At 57.1% G+C, this 17,538-nt stretch overlaps 1 protein-coding gene across 3 annotated transcripts in view; it reads left to right on the top strand.

Annotated features, from left to right (window-relative positions):
* Positions 1–17,538, top strand: part of Chlsn (cholesin) — a 90,852-nt gene that overhangs the window by 66,321 nt on the left and 6,993 nt on the right. The window contains exon 1 of one of the 3 annotated variants that reach the window (XM_020169659.2): positions 9,246–9,396. The exons of the other annotated variants lie outside the window; for them this stretch is intronic. The gene's annotated coding sequence lies outside the window, so the exon portion shown is untranslated. Of the gene's footprint in view, positions 1–9,245; positions 9,397–17,538 lie in introns of those variants that run through there. 3 annotated transcript variants of the gene reach the window in all.

The following is a 17,538-nucleotide window of genomic DNA, read 5'->3' as shown; positions in this document are numbered from 1 at the left end:
AGTTGCAGGCTTTGTTTACCTGCGGGGCTGGGGATCGAACCCACGGCCTTGTGCAAGCCCTCCTCCTATGAGCCACATCCCAGCTGGGGTCTTTCTCTGGTCTTGGGTTTTTTTTTTTTTCTGTGTGCTGTGTCTCTGGAGGGCAGTAGCGTCTGGCACCACAGTCTGGGTTGGTCGAGGGGTTTAATATGGATTTTCTGTGGCCAGCCGGGGACAGCAACCAAGGCTGGCCCTGGTTTAACTGACCCACCTGGCCTGTTGTGGGGAAGGGAGGTTCGGCCTCTGCACTTCCCCGCAGCCCATCGTGATAGGCTCCTGGGTCCCCTGCCAGATATTCTTATCAGCGGGATTCACAGCCAGCCACCTTTGACCAAAGTGCTGAGAGTTGCACTGTCACCATTAGTCACCACAGACCCCTGACTCATGCTCGCTTGGTGGCTGGTTCTGTTCTCAGTCTAATGATCTTTTGTGATACTTAGTTCCACATTTCAGCAAACCTAAGAGACCACTGACACGACACGTGACGTTATTTTATGGATTACTAAAAAGAAAGCAACCTGCATGTTAAAACGTTGTGACGTACTGTCCTGTCGGTTACAAGAGGTATCTGAGAAAATGTGCCTTACTGATGAGACACAGCGTCACCATCACTGTCTCCCTCATACATTTTACCCAGGTGGTCTGCATTTGGTTTTTTTGTTGTTGGTGGTGGTGGTGTTTTGTTGTTTGTTTGCAGTGTTGATCAAGCCCAGGACCCCAGCTGTGCCACCGAGCTACATCCCCAGCCCCTTTGTAGCACAGATTTGGGACTTTGGGTCAGTGTAAGTTGTAAGACCTGTGATCTCCACTATAAAAATGGCTGAAGACCTCAGGATTCCTGACCAGACTGTAGACTGTGCTTCCTGTCCCCAGAATGGTAGGCATCCCCAGGTGCTGGTGGGACTGCTGTTTGCAACTGGGGAGCACTGCAGATCAGCTCCAGCCTCCCAGCACCCATTCACCACGGGCTGCCGGGGAGAAGGACCGAGAGTCAGCATCTGGGACATACTCGGGAGGTCTTTAAAGTGAGCCCCCTCTCCCACAAGCCCAGGCAAGGATGGATAGTCACTCCAGGGGGCTGCAGCCTCACACCGTGCTGCTGGCTGTTCCCCCGACTGTGCAGGCCAGTCCCACAGCAGAATTGCCCCGGGGGAACAGGGACTGTGGAGCAGTAGTGTGTGACGCTGTGCCTGAGTCTTGGGTTTCTGGTACACCCAAGTTTGGCCCTGATGTTTGAAATTCGCGAGGAGGTAGCCTCCCCTGCACTGCTGGTGAAGGCTTCTGAGGGGCCAACATGGGCTGCAAACTCAGAGCTGCCTTTGTTGCCATGAACACCATGGTCATGGGCTGTCCCCTGATGGTGTGCCCAGCCCAGTGATCCACTCACACCATAGAAAAGTTGGAACGGCCCTTCCCCTGCCACATTCCAGAGACTTGGCACATCTCCCTGGCCGTTGTGGAGTGGCCGTTGATAAGATCAGGGGCCTTCCACAGAGAGAGCACCGGGTGCTGCCCAGGACTGTTTGCATTTTGTATCTGGGGGCGGGAAGGGCTGGAGTTAAAGCTGCCCTCCTGAACAGCTGGCCGTCCTCTGGTAACTGCATTCCCAGGTGAATCGAACCCTGTTGGTCAGGGTCCTTGAAAGGTAGTTTATTAGGTCTTGTGAGAGTAGTTCATGGGATTGTTGCCGGGCTACAGGGCTGTGGTAATGCATCCAGGACCCAGCAAATTGCAGGAGGAACGAGGAGGGCCGGAGGAGAGACGGAGCCCCCTGCCCCAGAGAAGCCAGTGGGGGACAAGTTGGGAGGCACGTGGTCACACTTCAGGGAGGAGGCCTCTGCCTGGCCCTTGGGTGCTGAGCTTATGATGTTGTCACAAACAAGAGTTTTAGGACATGTCGAGGTAGAAACCATGAAAGTTTATTAGTAAAGCAAAGGAACGATAGAAGCAGTACACAGCCCAGACATGGACGCGGGCACATGTGGATTGCACCACATGATAACGGGTGCAATGAGTGCTCTGTCCTCAGGGGTGTTTACGGTGAAAAGTGGGGTGAGGGTTGACTAGAATTTACTTTAGGAAAAATGCTCCCCTTTGCTCTGACACCTGGTATAATTAGTGGCTTTTGCTGTTACACTGTCTTATCAATCTTATCATTAAATTTCGGCCACGATGACATAGCTGTGTGAGCATCCCTTTAAACAAAGGCTGGGTCCTGCCACATGCTCCCTTCAGGGCAGGGGTCCATCCTTGTGATAAGTAAGTTTCTTTGTGGACAGTTTTTGTGTGCAGAGGAGTTGTTTTCCCAAGGTCTATCCCAGGATGAGTGTCTTTCTTTAAGCTCTCCTCGCTCAGTCCACAGAGCACACGAGTTATTTTTGGGCAAGCGGGCAAGGTCAGGGGGAGAAAGCTGCTCATTTTTATTCATTTTACTAACTGGTACTGCTTGTTGAGGGGCGTAAAGCCTTCAGCAAAGAAAATAGAGTCCGTGTACTTTTAATCAAGCTGTCGGTTAGCGTGTTCATCTCTGAGTTCCTGGCTGCTGTTTCCCATGCCTCAGTTTCCCTGATCTGCCTCAAGTCCACTTGGGGCCCAGGGGCCAGGTTCCCCCATGGCCACCACATGTCAGCAGCTTTGTCACACAGACACCCTCTCTGATTCCTCTTCTAAATTCCACCCCACACAGCCTCATACCAGCCTTGTACAAGGAGGCGTGGGGGAGCAGATCTTCCCACGGTAATGTGACAAGTGCGAGATATGTTCCCCCATGGCACAGCTGAGCCTTGTGGCTAACCATGGCCCCATGGCATGGCGACCAGGGCCTGTGGAGCAGGTGCTGAGGCAGGCCTGACCCTCAGTCCTGCCCTGAGCTGTACCCTTTTGTTGGGGGTGAGCTGGAGTCTGAGGGACTGGTGACTTCTCCAGCATCTGTCTTGACCCCACCCCCTCCAAGAGCCCTAGGCCATGGGGAGCCGGTCAGGGGAGAAGGTTATAAGCCCCTCTGGGAGAGCCTAGGGACAGTAGGACTCTATGAATGTGTGGCCGAACCATGCTGGGCCATGGAGCCCCAGGACACACTGAACCCCAAGCCACAGCTCTCACAACCTGTGGAGCCCTGCTCAGTCTGGAAATTGCAGCCCACTCAGCCGCCAGAAAAGGTGTGGCATCTGGGGAGGGGGAGCTGAGGGGGCTTTCTGGCTGGCAGCTGCTAAAAATAGACAGCAGGTATCTCTCCTGCTGCCCGCCTCTCCAGCACCTCTGGGCTGACCAGGCTGGGAGGCAAAGAGCAGTGACGCCTCTGCATACCCGAGGGGCTCGGGGCCCCCAGGTCCCGCCTGCTAGCTTCTCCCGGTTCACTGCACCCCCACTTCAGACTCAGACCTGCAAGGGTTGCCTTCACCTGCCCGGGCCCCTGTCCCTCACGGCCACCCCACTGCACCAACTGATAAGAAACAGGCCAGCTGAGAGGCCCACACAGAAGGGGAGGACAGTGTTTACTGGATGTTGTGTGTGCTAATGACAAAGAGCAGTTTGCCCTGGGAGGAGGGCTGGCCTCGGAGGCCAGAGTCGGTGCTCGGCGCTCGTAAAAACAGCACTTGGAAACCCCCACTCCTGCCCTGAGCACCCGTCAAGCTGAGGACATGGCGGGGACCCCATGCACATTTCACAGCTCTGGTACAATTATAGGGATGGTCTGATGGATTGTGTTTTAGTTTATTTTAACTAGACTTCCTGCAGCCCCATTTTTGGGGAGCTCAAGACTTCACACTTGCAAAGCAGACACTACCACTTGAGCCACACCTCCAGTCCATTTTACTCTGGTTATTTTGGAGATGAGGGTCTCATGAACTGTTTGCCCCCACTGGCCTCGAACCTCAATCCTCCTGATCTCAGCCTCCCACGTAGCTGGGATTACAGGTGTGAGCCCAGGTGACCAGCCCTTCTGACTGCATTGACTGAGGCAGAGCTGTCCCCTGTGCAGGGTCATATCTGTGACAGCCCCGCAGCTCCCTAGACCCTGCCCTTTGCTGTGCTCCAAGGGTGAGGGTGAGTCAGGCACCCCTGGGGCCATGCTCAGGGTGGAGTTCCCAGCACCCCTGTCTGCTGCATGCTCTGAGTCAGCCAGGGTGCCCTTCACTGCATGTCCTCTTCTACATGCAGGCAGGTGGGTCCCCCGTGGCCACAAGTCACTCAGAGAGGTCAGACCAGCCAGATGAACAGATCCCCTTACCCGAGACAGAGGGAGAGGCAGCACAGGCCCCTGGGGTCAGAGGCGGGGCGCTTGGTTACAGGGTGGCACCAGGTTTCTTGCACTCTCCATTTTGCAGAAGGGAAAAGCGAGACCCTGAGAGGCAGCACCCTGCCCAAGGCCACACAGCCCGCAGTGGTAGAGGCACGGCCATGGGGCGCCCCCTCACCCCTGCAGGGCCACAAGCTGCTTCCCCAGCCCTTCACCCCACTACCGAAGGGGCAGGTTCCCTTGGCCATCGTGCGTCCGTCATGGCCTGTGACCATAGAGTGTGAGGAACGGGGAAGGACGTGACGTCTTTCCAGCAGGTCTGTTTCCTGAGCTGTTTTGCGAGTTTGCAGCCAGAGTGGGGCAGCGTTAGAGCACAGGGCCCAGCACAGCAGCTGCTTGTCCTGACGTCAAGGTCTCAAGGACTCCTTTGCAGGAATCTTTCACGTCAGAGGCTCCAGTGGCCAATGAGCCAGTGTGTCCCTCAGCACCTCCTGCCACGGCGAGCACCTGTCACCTCCGGGCACAGCCACCTAATGGACGGGGTGGTGGTCAGAGCCGCTCTGGGCTGTCCTGCCTTGTGTGAATAGCACAGCCAGTCAGGAGGAGTGTCCCCAATCAGCTGGCCAAATGATGACTGGTAGGAATCATGGGTAGGGTTAGAGCAGCTCTCCCGGTGCTGGCAGTCCCCGTCCCTTGAGAGCCCCAGGCCCAGGCGGCTGGACTGCAGACCAGGCTCAAGCTCCAGGCCCTGAGAGCCAGGGGCCATTGCTCCCGGCCTTAGAAGCCAGAGGCTGGGGCTCTGCGTCCCCAGGCTGGAGGCCCATCGCCCTGGGCTTTGACCACCAGCAGCCCTGGCACTTGGCAGCCACTGTGATCCTCAGTCCCAGCAGCAGGGAGAGGTGGCCGCAGTGATGGCACCTGCTGGTGTGACGGCTCCTGACCAGGTCTGGGTGCTGGGGCCCTTGGCCCTTCACAGCAGCTCTCAGGCCTAGGGACCCTTTGTCCTTAAGGCTTCCAGTGACAGGGGTCCACCGTTCCTTGTGTCTGGCTCTTCACAGCCCTCCATCATTCGTCACCCACTCTACACTCGGGCCTCCATTGTCCTCACCACCTTCAGCTGAGACTCCACTGCCTGCAGGGGCAGCACAGTGACTTCAACAGCCTGACAAAAGGGGGCGTGGCAAGGGTGTGTGCACCAATCACAGCAGCCCTCGTGCAAATGAAGGACCGTGTTTGCACCAATCACAGCCCTTCTGCTGGGCCCCCAGGGCAAGTGCGCCCCCTCTGGCCCTGGGTGGAAGCAGTTGCAGGGTCATCAGATTTCTCCCAGGCTTGAGATGGCAAAGTCCAGCGCCAGCTGCTTGAAACAGGGAGGATGGTGGCTCCAGGTAAGGCCAGGAAAATGTTAGCGAGACCCCATCTCAGTCACCAAGCCAGGCAGTGATGGGATATGCCTGTCATCCAGCTACCCTGGAGGCCATAAGTAGGAGGATCATGGTCTGAGGTCTTCTTGTTATCTGCAAAATAACAAAAACAAAAGGGCAGGGGCTGAAGTCAGAGCGCCTACCTAGCAAGCACAAGGCCCCAAGTTCAAACCTTGGTGTCGTTGGAAAGGAAAAGGAACACAGAGACTCCTGTGCTTTGGCCTTACCCGCTCCTCTCTGGTCTGTGGGGAGCGGGTTCTAAGAAGCCTGTGAGAACGTGGTATAAGCACAGCTGTGCTCAGTGATCCACAGGCTGAGTTTGGCAGGGCCCCAGCCCCAGAAGAGAGGGAGAAAGCAAAATGCAGCACAGCTGCTTTTCCTAAGTTGTTTACGGTCAGAGAAGCAGGACCACAGGTTTCTCTTGTTACAATGACACACCCCTCCCCGAGAACTGCTGCTCCACCTCCTTGTTTACCCCTGGGTATAAAAGACTCTCTGAAGGAGGACGGGAGGATTTTTAATGGGAATTTATGATTGGCTGCTGCTGATGCTGTTGCTGGCTGTGTCTCCACAGCTTGCAGCTTTCTGCACCGAGAACTTTATACATAGGCTTTAGAAAAGCTAAGCTAAAGGACAGCTAAAGAGAACATGGGACAGTGCAAGTCTAAGGCAAGAGATTTTAAAGAACAGAACAGAAAGACTTTAGAAGCCAGGTTTTAAAGAATAGAGGAGAAAAGAAGCAAAGTAGAAAAAGAGTTAAAGAAAAAAGAAGCAATGAGGCTGCTGTGCGTCTCCATCCGAGCGCCCAGCACACCTGGCCCCACCTTTCTGCATGTCTGTCTTCTGTCCTTTGTCCTTTGTCCTTTCTGCATCTCCAGACACCCCCAGTTAGGTCAGGAGAACCAGGAGCTCGAGAAAGCTCTCGACACTGGTCCCTGTGCTTGGACGACCTCTCCTTCCCTGATCACACTGGCCAGATGTCCAGTGCTGAGCAGAATGGCGGGAGTGTGCCCCATGCCTTGTTCCTGATCTGTGTGCTCTGTACCAGTGAGGACACTCGCTCCATTCCAACTTGAGTCTTTGCTCAGTTTTTTAAATTAGCATATTAATTATACAGAATAACGAGCTTCACTATGACATTTCAGTACACGGACTTTGATGACATTCACCTGCACCCCATGCTGGTCCTGTCTCTCTAATGGTCTCCCCTTTCATGTCTTTCTCTTTTTTCTATGGAGAGTCTGCATGAGAGAATCGTGATTTTGTCTTTCCGAGTCTGGCTTATTTTGCTGAGCTCTAGTTACCTCCATTTTTCTGCAAATGACATCATTTCACTTTTCTTAACAGCTAAGTAATATTCCATTGTGCATATATGCCACATTTTCTTTATTCATGGCACTGAGGCTGATTCTTAGCGTGGCCACTGAGAGCAGTGATGCATGGAACACAGGTGTGCAGGTGTCTGTTGTGTGGTGGCCTCGATTCCTTTAGGTAAATGCCCAGGGGTGGCACAGCTGTGTCATATGGTTCAGTTCCTAGTGTCTACGAGTTTTTTCATGAGCGGTTCTCGACATTTCTTCCTTAGCCTGTTGGTAGGGGACATTGTTTTGATTGGTTCTGGAATGTTGAACCAGCCTGTGTCTCTGGTGTTTATGTCATCTGTATGAGGGATTTCAGTCTGTAGTTGTCCTTCTGTCCTCTCTTTTCCTCTGGTACTGTTTTTGGTTGGTTTTGAATCAGGGCAATGCTAGCTTCATAGAACGACCTGGGGTGGTCCCTCCTCTACTTTTTTTGGGAAGAGGTGAATAGAATGGGTGTTATTGAGTGTTCTGTGGCCTGCAGCAGTGCCATGGGGTCGTGGGTCATGGGGAGAGGGTTGTTAGCTCCCAGGCCACCAAGGTTTCCCAGAAGAGGAGTGTCCATGCAGGGTCTTGGAGTGTCCGGGATCTGTGAGCAGAACCCGAGATGGGGGCACTTGGGCAAGAGGCCTGTACACGTGTGCACACCTGCACTGCCGAGCAGTGCATTTTAAGAAGTCTTTAGCGTTTTTAAGTAATCCACCTCCGCCTCCCAGTGTTCTCTGTCAGACCAGCTGATTGCACGCCTCCTCCCTCCATCAGGGGATTGGGGGTCCGAGGCCACTGTTGCTGCTGGGGGTGATGTGGCCCTCGGAGGCCCGTGCTGCCCACAAGAGGGCTGCAGCTGGCCGCGGAGTCCGTTAATAAAGGTGTGTGGGACATGGTCTTTCCTGAGTCAGGATGATACATCTGGTCTTGGGGTGACTGTGTCCTGGTTTTGAGGGCTCATTCTTATTGCCTGGAGGGAAGGTTTGGGGACCAGGCTGCTCCCAGCCCACCCTGCCCTCTGCCCCTCGCCAGCACCGTGGTCCTGCCAGCTCCAGGTGTTTCCTTGGCTGTGTCCTCACCTGGGGACTCTCAGGTGCCCTGGGCAGCGCTTTCATCGTGCATCTCATGGATGGTCTTGCCTGTTTTTCTTCTTTAATTAATAAGACCATCTGCATCATGTCCCCGTGCAGGTGTCTGTTTCCTGTGCACTTGGGACAGGACCCAGTGCTGCTTCACAGAGGTATGGGGACACATCCAGCTCCCATACCTCCCTGCAAGCAGGACCCACTGGCCATCTGAGGGAGGGGCTCCTAGGTCTCAGGGTGGACCCTTGCTCAGGCAGGCAGTGGACAGGTCAGCCCTCACCCCAACCACAGGCCTGTCCTAGGCACCACTTCTCTGGGGCCCCTGCCTGAACCCTGGGAAGCAGCAGCTGGGGGTGGAGGGGGGAGAGGGACTCCTGCTGAGTCCCTGTGTGGCTCTGTGGGGACAACATAGCCCTGCACACTGGTCCCCAGGCAGAGAAGAAAGGAAGGTGGGCTAGTGCAAGTCACACCCTCCCTCTCCCAGCATCTGTGCTCATCTGTCAACGTGGAGAGCAGGGTCAGTGAAGTCAGCACCCTGCCCATCCCACTGGTGTGAAACCCCCCTCATTGTCAGAGCCTTGCACATTGAGTGGGACAGGACAGTGGAATGAGGGGACCTGATCAGAGGCTGCCACCCTGGAAATGCACCAGTGGTCAGCACACTGTTCCAAAGGCTCCAAAAACCCAGAGCAGAGTCCGATCCCTGGAACCCGTGCTCCTGGAAGAGCCTTCAACACTCACTGCTAAGTGTCAGTTTCCTTATCTGCAGATCGGGGCACCAAAGCCAGCAGCGAGGGGTCGCCACCCTCCTGGGCCCTTGTCCATGCAGCTCTGTCCTCGGAGTCCACATGTGCACCCGCCTGAGGTCCCGAACCTGCAGTTTTTCTCAGGGTCCTGGGGACCCTAAGCAAGTGGGGGGATGGGCACCCCACCCGTGCCTGACAGGAGCCCTGTGTGGGCCCTGGATGTCACAGACCCCCGGGGTCCGCTGTGGACGTGCCGCGGGGCTGAGGTCCCGGCGGTCACGTGCTGCGGCGCAGGCCCCGCCCATCCGGAACGCCCCGCCCACGCGCCGGCGCGCTTGCGTCACTGCATAGCCGGCTGGATCTGGTTCCAGCCGAGCCGCGGCCTGACATGCGCAGTGCGCGGGCGCTGCGGGACGGGAAGGGACGGCGGCGGTGGCTGCGGCGGCGGTGGCGGCGGATGCGCCCGGGAGTAATGGCCACCCGTCCTGACGACGCCCGCCAGCCCGGGACACGGAGGTCAGTGCGGGACCGCGGGGGGAGGGGCGGGGCCCTGTCCTGTCCCGTCCTGTCCGGTGCGGTCCCGCCTGCGGCGACAGGTGGCCGTGCGACCCTGGCGGGCCCCGGGAAGAGGGGACAGGCCGTCGGGAAGGCGTCTCCGCCCATCTTGGGGTGCAGCCCGGCCTTGCCCCGCGTGCTGTCCCCCACTCCCCACCCCCTCCCCGGGCGCGGGCAGCTGACCGCCCTGGTCACGTGGCCGCGGGGACAGCCAGCGGCCAGTGAGGTGCGGAGTGACGCGGTGACGGACGTCACGGGCTTGAGTGGCGCCCGCTCGTCCTGAGCGCGTCTTGTCCCCGTGGCGTGGACACCTCGGGGACCCTGCGGGGTGGGGGGACGGTCACACCCCTCGAGGCCCCGCCGTGGACACCTGTGCGGGCGCTGGCGACCCTGCGCCTTGGTGCTGGGATTCGCAAGCATGCGGAGCCGTATCTGCTGTGACAAACGAGGAACGACTTGCGGCGAGTCCTGCGAACGACTGAGAAATGGCTTCTGGTTAAGCGTTATCTGTGACCGCCGCGCGTGGGGCTTTGCTCAGCTGTCCCGTGCTGGCCACTGGCCTCTCAGCGTCGCACTTCCAGCTTAAAACACAAATGCAGCTTTGGCTTCCTATCTGCCCTGGGTTTCCACAGATGGAGCAAAGACTAGAATTTTAATAAAAAAACTGGGAAGGAAATGGGCCTGCCCACGAGCTCCCTGCAGCTGTGACCTTTGCCTTCCCACCAATGAACACTTGTGCCTAAAAGCCACAGCTGTGACATACCGAGTGTGCTGGGCTGCAGTTCTGCACCATCAGACAGCATCCACTTGCCCAAGTCACACTAGAGCAGCTGGGCGGCCCCACATGGACACAGCTGCTGTCCCTAAGGTAGCCAACGCCAGGGGATGCATCCATCTCCCCACAGACAATCAGAATTCTGGGAGCCTTTGAGGGCTGGCTGTGGGGGTGCAGGGCCTTTGGGACCTACAGGACCAGGAAGACCAGCTCTGTCCTTCAGACATCCAACTCAGGTCTGTGCTTCCAGCGGCCCATCTCCCTGGTGACTGAGCTGACTTCTGGGCTCAGACTGTTACAGTGCTGTAAAGACGGGTTTTGGCTTTCCGGCCAGGGCCAGGACAGAGCCCTCTGGCCCAGACAGTGTCCTGCTCCAGCTACTGCCCCGGGGAGGGGAGGCTGCAAGGAGGAGGTTCCCAGCAGTCTTTTGAGGACTCTTCCTTTCACAATCTTAAAGACTGGTGCAAGGGGGCCAGGGTCCTGCTGAGGTCCAGAGAATGACAAAGCAGGCCTCGGTTCCCACAGGAGTCAGTGTCTTCTACAGTGGGTGTGCTGCGGATGCAGGGGTCAGAGGGCCCTGCATCACCTCTGAGACATCCCAAGTCTGGCCCTGTCCTCCCCACCTCCCTTCTCTGCTTCGCCTTCTGTGGTCTTTGCCTCAGAAAGCTTGGCTTGGGGCCCTACCCTTTCCCTTCCCTCCCCTCCCCTCCCCTTACCCTGCACCACCAGGTCTCCCCATAGCCCTCGTGGTGCTTGGGTCATCTCAGTTTCCATGCCCCTCCCTGCTCTCCTCCCTCTGCACCCTGCTGCACTGTCAGTATACCCTGGTAGGAGCTCAACTGAGCCTGTCCCTCCTGTCTGGGGTTCGTGTACCTGGGTGGATTCTTTTATTCCTGAAGCACACCACAGGCTTTGCTCTTAGGCCCCTGCCCATGTGACTGCAGACTGAGGGCTCTGATGGGCACTGGGTTTCACCAGCTGCTTCTTTAGCTGGAGTCTGAGCCAAGCTGCAGCAGAGAGCCAGCTGGGCTGGTTCCTCTGGCTTGCAAGGCAGAGGGACAAAGGTAAAGGGTTTTGCCTTCTTGGTGGTCCTGTGTCCAGTCAGCAGCACTTCTACTACCTCCCCAGCTGCTCCTTTTCTTTGTGCTTCCACTGGAGATAGGTTCCCAAGGACAGGGAAACTATTGTTGCGCTGAACACGTGGGTGAGACAGCCTGGAAGACTCTAAGAGCAACTCTTGGAATGTTGGGTGCCATTTCTAGAAACTGGATCTGATCTCTATAAAACACTTGCATCCTGGTAGTTGGGATGGGGAGAAGCTTGGGGGTACAGAGAGGCCTGTAGGAGGCCCAGTCTGGAGCGTGCTGCTTCCCAAGGCCCTCTGTTGTGGTGCAGGAGTGCTGGCCTGGGCTCTGCCCTGATCTTCAGCCTGGGTGTCAGGGTTGGGGGGTTGACCTTCATGGAGTGAACACACCTATTTTTCCCCAGACCTCCAGGCCACACACGGTGCTTCCTTCTGCCTTGGGTACAGCAGGACCTGCACAGCTGCACCAGGGACTTTCGGGCCCCATTGCAGCTGGGGACATCTCTGTCCTCAGCTCCACCTCCCAGGAGCAGAGCCACAAACCTGCACTTGGTTTTGTCATCTGTGTGTTACTGGAGCAGGTGTCAGCGGGGCTCTGGTCTTCTGTTTTCCTGAACTGAGTTCAGTTTGTAATTTGTATCCCCATCTACACTGTGCTATATGCATTTAAAAACGTCATTCTGAGAAGGGGTTCCTGGACAGGAGCCGGCCCAGTGCCATCGCAGAGGGCAAAGAAGGAAATCCCACCCGCCATGCTGAGCTGATGGGGTGGCCGTCCTCCCTGTCCTCCAGGAGCTCACGTATGCCTGCCTGTGAGCGCCTCGACGACAGAGCCGGCGTCCACTACCTGCCATGGAGGTTCACAGTAACCTGTGCAGCAGCAACCAGGTGGCGTCTTTCCCCTTGCTCAGGAGAGCTGAACAGGAGGGGACTTTCATTCCCTCTGGGCACGAGCAAGGAAGGAACCAGAGGCCACTCACGCCAGAAGGAGGGTTAGCCTTCAAAGAATTTGGGAAATTGTGTTCTGTGATAAACCCCAGTTGAGCCTGCTGTGTATCTCATTAAAGAGACCTCTTGCGGGGTTTGGTGGCGTACCTCTGTAATCCTGGCCACTTTAGGAGTTGGGACAGGAGGATCCAGGTTCTAGGCGAGCCTGGGAAAAGTTAGCAGTCTTATTTGAAAAACATCTAAAAACAAAAGGCTCGGAAGTGTGACTCAAGGGTTAGAGCCCTAGACTAGTAAATGCAAGGTTCTGAGTTCAGTTCCCAGTACCACCCAAAAAACAAAAGACCACATGACCTCCTGGGTTGTGGCACCGTTCTCTGGCAGGATCCTGGGTGTGGTCTTGCTGTGTGTCTGCAGTGATCCAGCTGCTCCAGGGTGGTCCCTGGATTGTCCCCCATCCCCGTGCTGTGATAGCTCAGAATAAAAAGCTGATTTGAAAACGCTCACTCTTGCCCATCGTTTTCAGGAAAAGAAAGAGAAGTTTGCTTCTGTGAGTTCTCCTCTTGAGTCTTAATAGTTGGGATAAGAAATCTGAGATCCAGTAACGGGGGCAGAATCTAAAGGCGCCTCAGTGTGAGTGTGGGACCGAGCTAGTGAGGGGCTGAAGGGAGGAGGAAGAGGGCTCGGCTCTGTGGTCTGGGGAGCATGTGCCCAGCTGACAGTCAGGCTCCCCAGGTCCCCGAGTCCAGTCCTTGGATAGCAGCTGCAGCTGCCATCATCTGGGTGCTTTGAGGCCTGCGGTGGTCTCTGTGCCTGATGAACAGGTCCCAGCAGGGTAGGAATGGAAGACTGCCAGGCCTCCAGGAACCCCTCAGGTGAGAGACCAGCAAGGCCTGGTACCTGGACTCTGTCTGTCACAGCCCAGCTGTGTGCCTTGTCCCTTCAGGTGGGGGCAGGAGAGGACCATGCCATCCTGCCTGTGGCTCTGTTCACCTTCACACCCGTAACCTCACCCAAGGACGTGCGGTCTTGGTTGATGATGGCGATGGTGGTGACACACAAGGTTCTCATCCACTCATTTTGCAGGCTTGGTGGCAGGGCAGCTCTAGAAATCCATCCTCTCCTCTCCCTCCCAGCCCTGTCGTCCTGGCTCCACCCATAGGACAAAGCAGCACCCAGGCAGCCACCAACAACCAGTTTTTTTGTTTTTCAATGCTGGGGTTTGAACCCACAGCCTTCCACAAGCTAGGTAAATGCTCTACCACTGAGCTGTGTCTCCAGCCCTTGTTTTTTGAGACGGCCTCACTGTGAAGCCCAAGCTGGCCCAGGACTCTAGGCCTCAGCTACCCTCTGGCTCTTAGTTTAATGTGTTAGAGTCCCAGCGGAGTCCCAGCACGAGCTGAGCCTGAGTGTGTGCTCCTTGCCATCAGAATCCTGTCTCTGAGCCCATGACTCCTCAAGGCCGTCCACCTGTGCTCCCCAGCATGGTGGGGAGCCATGTGTGCCCACCTCACCGTGCCATCCCCAGGAGGTGGACAGCAGCTGGCAGTGCTGGCTGTGTCTCCCTCAGGTGGCCCCAAAGGAGGAAGAGCCCTGTGTGTGTGTGGTGGGGGGGAGTCATGCAGATCGGTTTGGTAAAGGTTTGGATTAACTATTTCTGACCTCATAAAGCCACTGGTCTCACCAGCTGAGTCAGGCCATCCCAGCCAGCCAGTGAGAGCAGGAAGGACTGACCAGTCCCGCCCACCACAGTGTCCTTCTGTGATGTCAGCAGGTCAGGTCCTGGCCAGTCAGGCTCCAGGACTCAGGAGGTAGCTCCAGGTGGAGGCAGGCAGCACCCTACCCCAAGACTGTGCTAGCAGAGCTGTGTTTGTACCCAGATCTCAGCTGGGCAGTTTTCATTCTTCTTGTGAACCCCAGGGGCTGCAAAGGCAGGGACTGCTGTGTGCAGAGGACCACAAGGCAGGTCGGGATGGGTGACCTGACCTGGAGAAAAGCAACCTGGACACAGGGTGGAGCAAAGGACACCACAGTGACAAAACGCTAAGGCTGGAGGTGGGCGTGTCCTGCCAACCTCCCTGGATTCCTGAGCCCAGAGCTGGGATTCCTAAGCTGCTCTGGTTCCTCTGGGACCTTACCCAACCAACCGACCCAGCCCCCGACTGCTGAGGAAGCGCCTGCACCGCTGGGCAGGACACATAGGCCTGTGGGACCCCATCTGTACTGAGCCAGGCTTCTGCGCTCCAGCACACACTGATTTCAGAGTCTGCGTGGGAAAAGGACACACACAGAGTTCCACTCTGACCTCCTGCTCCCTGTGGAGCTCAAACAGCAGGGCTCTGAGGCCAGTGCAGGCCAGCTCATGCTGCCTGATCAGGCATCCCTGCCTCCGTCCAGGAGCAGAGACAGGACCCGACTGAAGGGCTTGGTGTCCGTCCGAGTTGTAAGTTCTAGGCTCCGTCTCTGCTCTGGTTGCATTCTTGATGCCACATTTTGAAAAAGCAAGCAAGCCCCCCTCTGTAGCGCACAGAGGAAGTGGATCCCCCACGCACAACTCAGAGCCCTGGACACTGGGTCCCCAGAGCCACATTCAACACTGCCACGTGTGCTGAGTGTCCATCGTGGGTTCCACACAGGAATTCACAGAGGAAGTCCCTGGCTACACAGATGCTCTGAGCCCTGCCTCCGTGGGAAATGTGGGGTACGAGACCTTTCCCAGTTCTGTGGCCCCTGTAGGCCAGAGTCCCGAGTCCCTGTTTGCACAGTCTCCTCCGCCCGCTGGGATTCCAAGAATGCTTCGCCCAGGCGCCTGACCCGCGGGCACTGCCCGGCCGGCAGCCCAGGCCAGCAGCCCCTCCCTGTGTGTGCGCCCCATGGGAGAGCACCCCATTCAACACCAGACATCTGGCGGTGAGGGCCAGGACTGCCCGCCCTCACCTGCAGGATGGGGTGTGGTAGGCAGGGCTGCTGGCCCAGGCTCCTCCTCTCCTCTGCTCCTGAGGATTCTGGGGAAGAGAATGGGCCCTTTACCTGCCTGCTGGGTCATTCTGCCTCAGGACACAGGAAGTTACATGTGCAAGTGTGTGTGTGTGTGTGTGTGTGTGTGTGTGTGTGTGTGTGTGCGCGCGTGCGTTTGTGTCTCACACAACCTGGGCCTGGAACACACAGCCCTGTGTACCCCCTCAGACCCGAGGCTTCAAAATGGTCTGAAGGTCTCAGGCAGGGCGCCCAGGACCTGTACCAGCGGCTCCTGCTCGCCTGGCGTGGCCCGGGCTGCAACTGCCTGGGGACCCCAGGGACAGGCCACGGTGCATGTGGGCCCCAGGTCTACTGAGAGCATGCAGGGGAGATGAGCATGAGGTGAGAGCTGGGCTCCTGTTGGAGCCAGGGGTGTGGCTCTCTGGGTGGCCTGGTGGTTGTCAGGTGGGCATAGGGTGGCCAGTCTCCCCTGTGAGGTCTTAAACTCAGTTGTGACCCAGCAGAGTGGTGCTGGCTCTGAGAACAGAAGCATCTACCACTCTGGAGCCTGCAGGGACCTCCAGAACATTTAGCTCAGAATTCACCCCTGGTCACATCAGGCAGAAGAGCCCCCAGGAGTCCCAGAGGCGGATGTTCCCGGGGGCACACCTGGCGGCAGTGGGTGACGGTTTCCCGTGGAGTGGGGTCTTGACAGCCCCAGTTGTGCCCACCTGGGTGGGTCTCCCTGCCACACTGCACTCCTGAGTGACACCACAAGACAGGCGGGAGCATACACTGGTGTCGAGGGACAGGGGCCTGCAGTTGGGTGGTACTGTTCACACCACCATGGCCTGTGCCTCGCCCATGCATTGCGGGTGCAGAGACACTAGTGGGGTGAGCTCAAACCCTGTGTGAGGAAGCACTCCGCCCTGGTCCCTTCCTGCGAGGGCTGGGTGGGGTCCACCTGGCTGTGGCTTCTGTGCCCCTGGCCCTCTGCTCCCTGGTACTGGAGGGAGGTTTTTCCTGACCCAAATCCACAACAAAGTAGTGGCAGTGACGTGCGGGCGTCCCCAGCTCGCTGGCGGGCTCTCCCTGGCAGCTTTGATACAGTCCCTGCTCTGGTGTCTTCTGATGGCCTGGGCTCTGCTCCTGAAATCAGGGATATCAAAGTTCCTGTGTGTTGATTGACAAGGACCTGCCCAATGCCTCGGGGATGTGTCTGGACCCTCTGCCTCTCTTCACTGAGGTGGCCCAACCGGCAGGAGACCAGGCCAGCCTTGACCTCAGCTGCTGAGGCTGTTTGAGGCGGCGGTGAGGGGACATGGATAGAATCAGAGCCCTTCCATCCTTCTGAGGTCTTTCTCGGTCCCCACAGTGGCTGGACAGCCCTCCTGGCAGCACGGTCCCACACCAAACATGCCAGGACAAAGGTCACCAGCTCCACAGCCCTGGGGGCTGTGCTGTACAGCCAGCACGCCTGTGGTCAGTGAGGTCAGCGCCTCCTGCTGGGAGGGGACAGCTAGTGAATCCTGTGGATGGAGCCTGCTGGGTAAGATGGCCGGCCTGGCCTGAGGCCATCCCCGCGCTGTGCCATCCACATTCTTGGTCCCGTGCGCTTAGTCACGTTATCACTCCAGGAAAACCCATGAGGAACAAAACTTGAAATCCAGCTGGGGCCCAGCAGCCGTGGGCTGGAGTAGTCACCAGAGTGAGGGGAAACTATGGACAGACAGACACATACATGCACAGATACAGTCAGGCAAGGACACAACACACAGTCACAGACACGCAGGCCTGCGGTTGGGTGACAGACACCCTCTGGCCCCCGGGCGTCAGCCCACTCATGACAACTGGTGCTTTAGTTGGGGTGACTGGAAGGTGCTGCCTAATGTGCCAGGGGGACTCACCGAGGGACACAGGCCCTGCAGCCTGACTGCTTACGCGTCCTTATTCTGCAAGACAAGACAGTGCCTCCCAGATCCCAAAATCAGGAGTCTGAGCCACATATGGCGGCTCGTGTCTGTAACACCAACACTGAAGGCTGAGACAGAGGATTTCAAGTTCCAGCCCAGCCAGGCTACAGAGCAAGACCTTATCTCAAAACCTTATTATATAGTCAGGCGCAGTGGCTCACGCCTGTAATCCCAGCTACTCAGGAGAGAGCAGGAGAATCGCGGTTCAAAGCCAGCCCTGGAAAATAGTTCATGAGACCCCATCTCGAAAAACCCTTCACAAAAAAGGGCTGGTGGAGTGGCTCAAGGTGTAGGCCCTGAGTTCAAACCCCAGTGCCACCAAGAAAAAAAAATTTACATATGTATATATATATCAAAACAACCCGGAG

Source organism: Castor canadensis, chromosome 6 (genome assembly GCF_047511655.1).
Source record: "Castor canadensis chromosome 6, mCasCan1.hap1v2, whole genome shotgun sequence".
In the NCBI taxonomy this organism is placed as follows: Eukaryota; Metazoa; Chordata; class Mammalia; order Rodentia; family Castoridae; genus Castor; species Castor canadensis.
The sequence above is the reverse complement of the archived record's forward strand: the minus strand, read 5'-3'. Positions and strand labels throughout refer to the sequence as shown.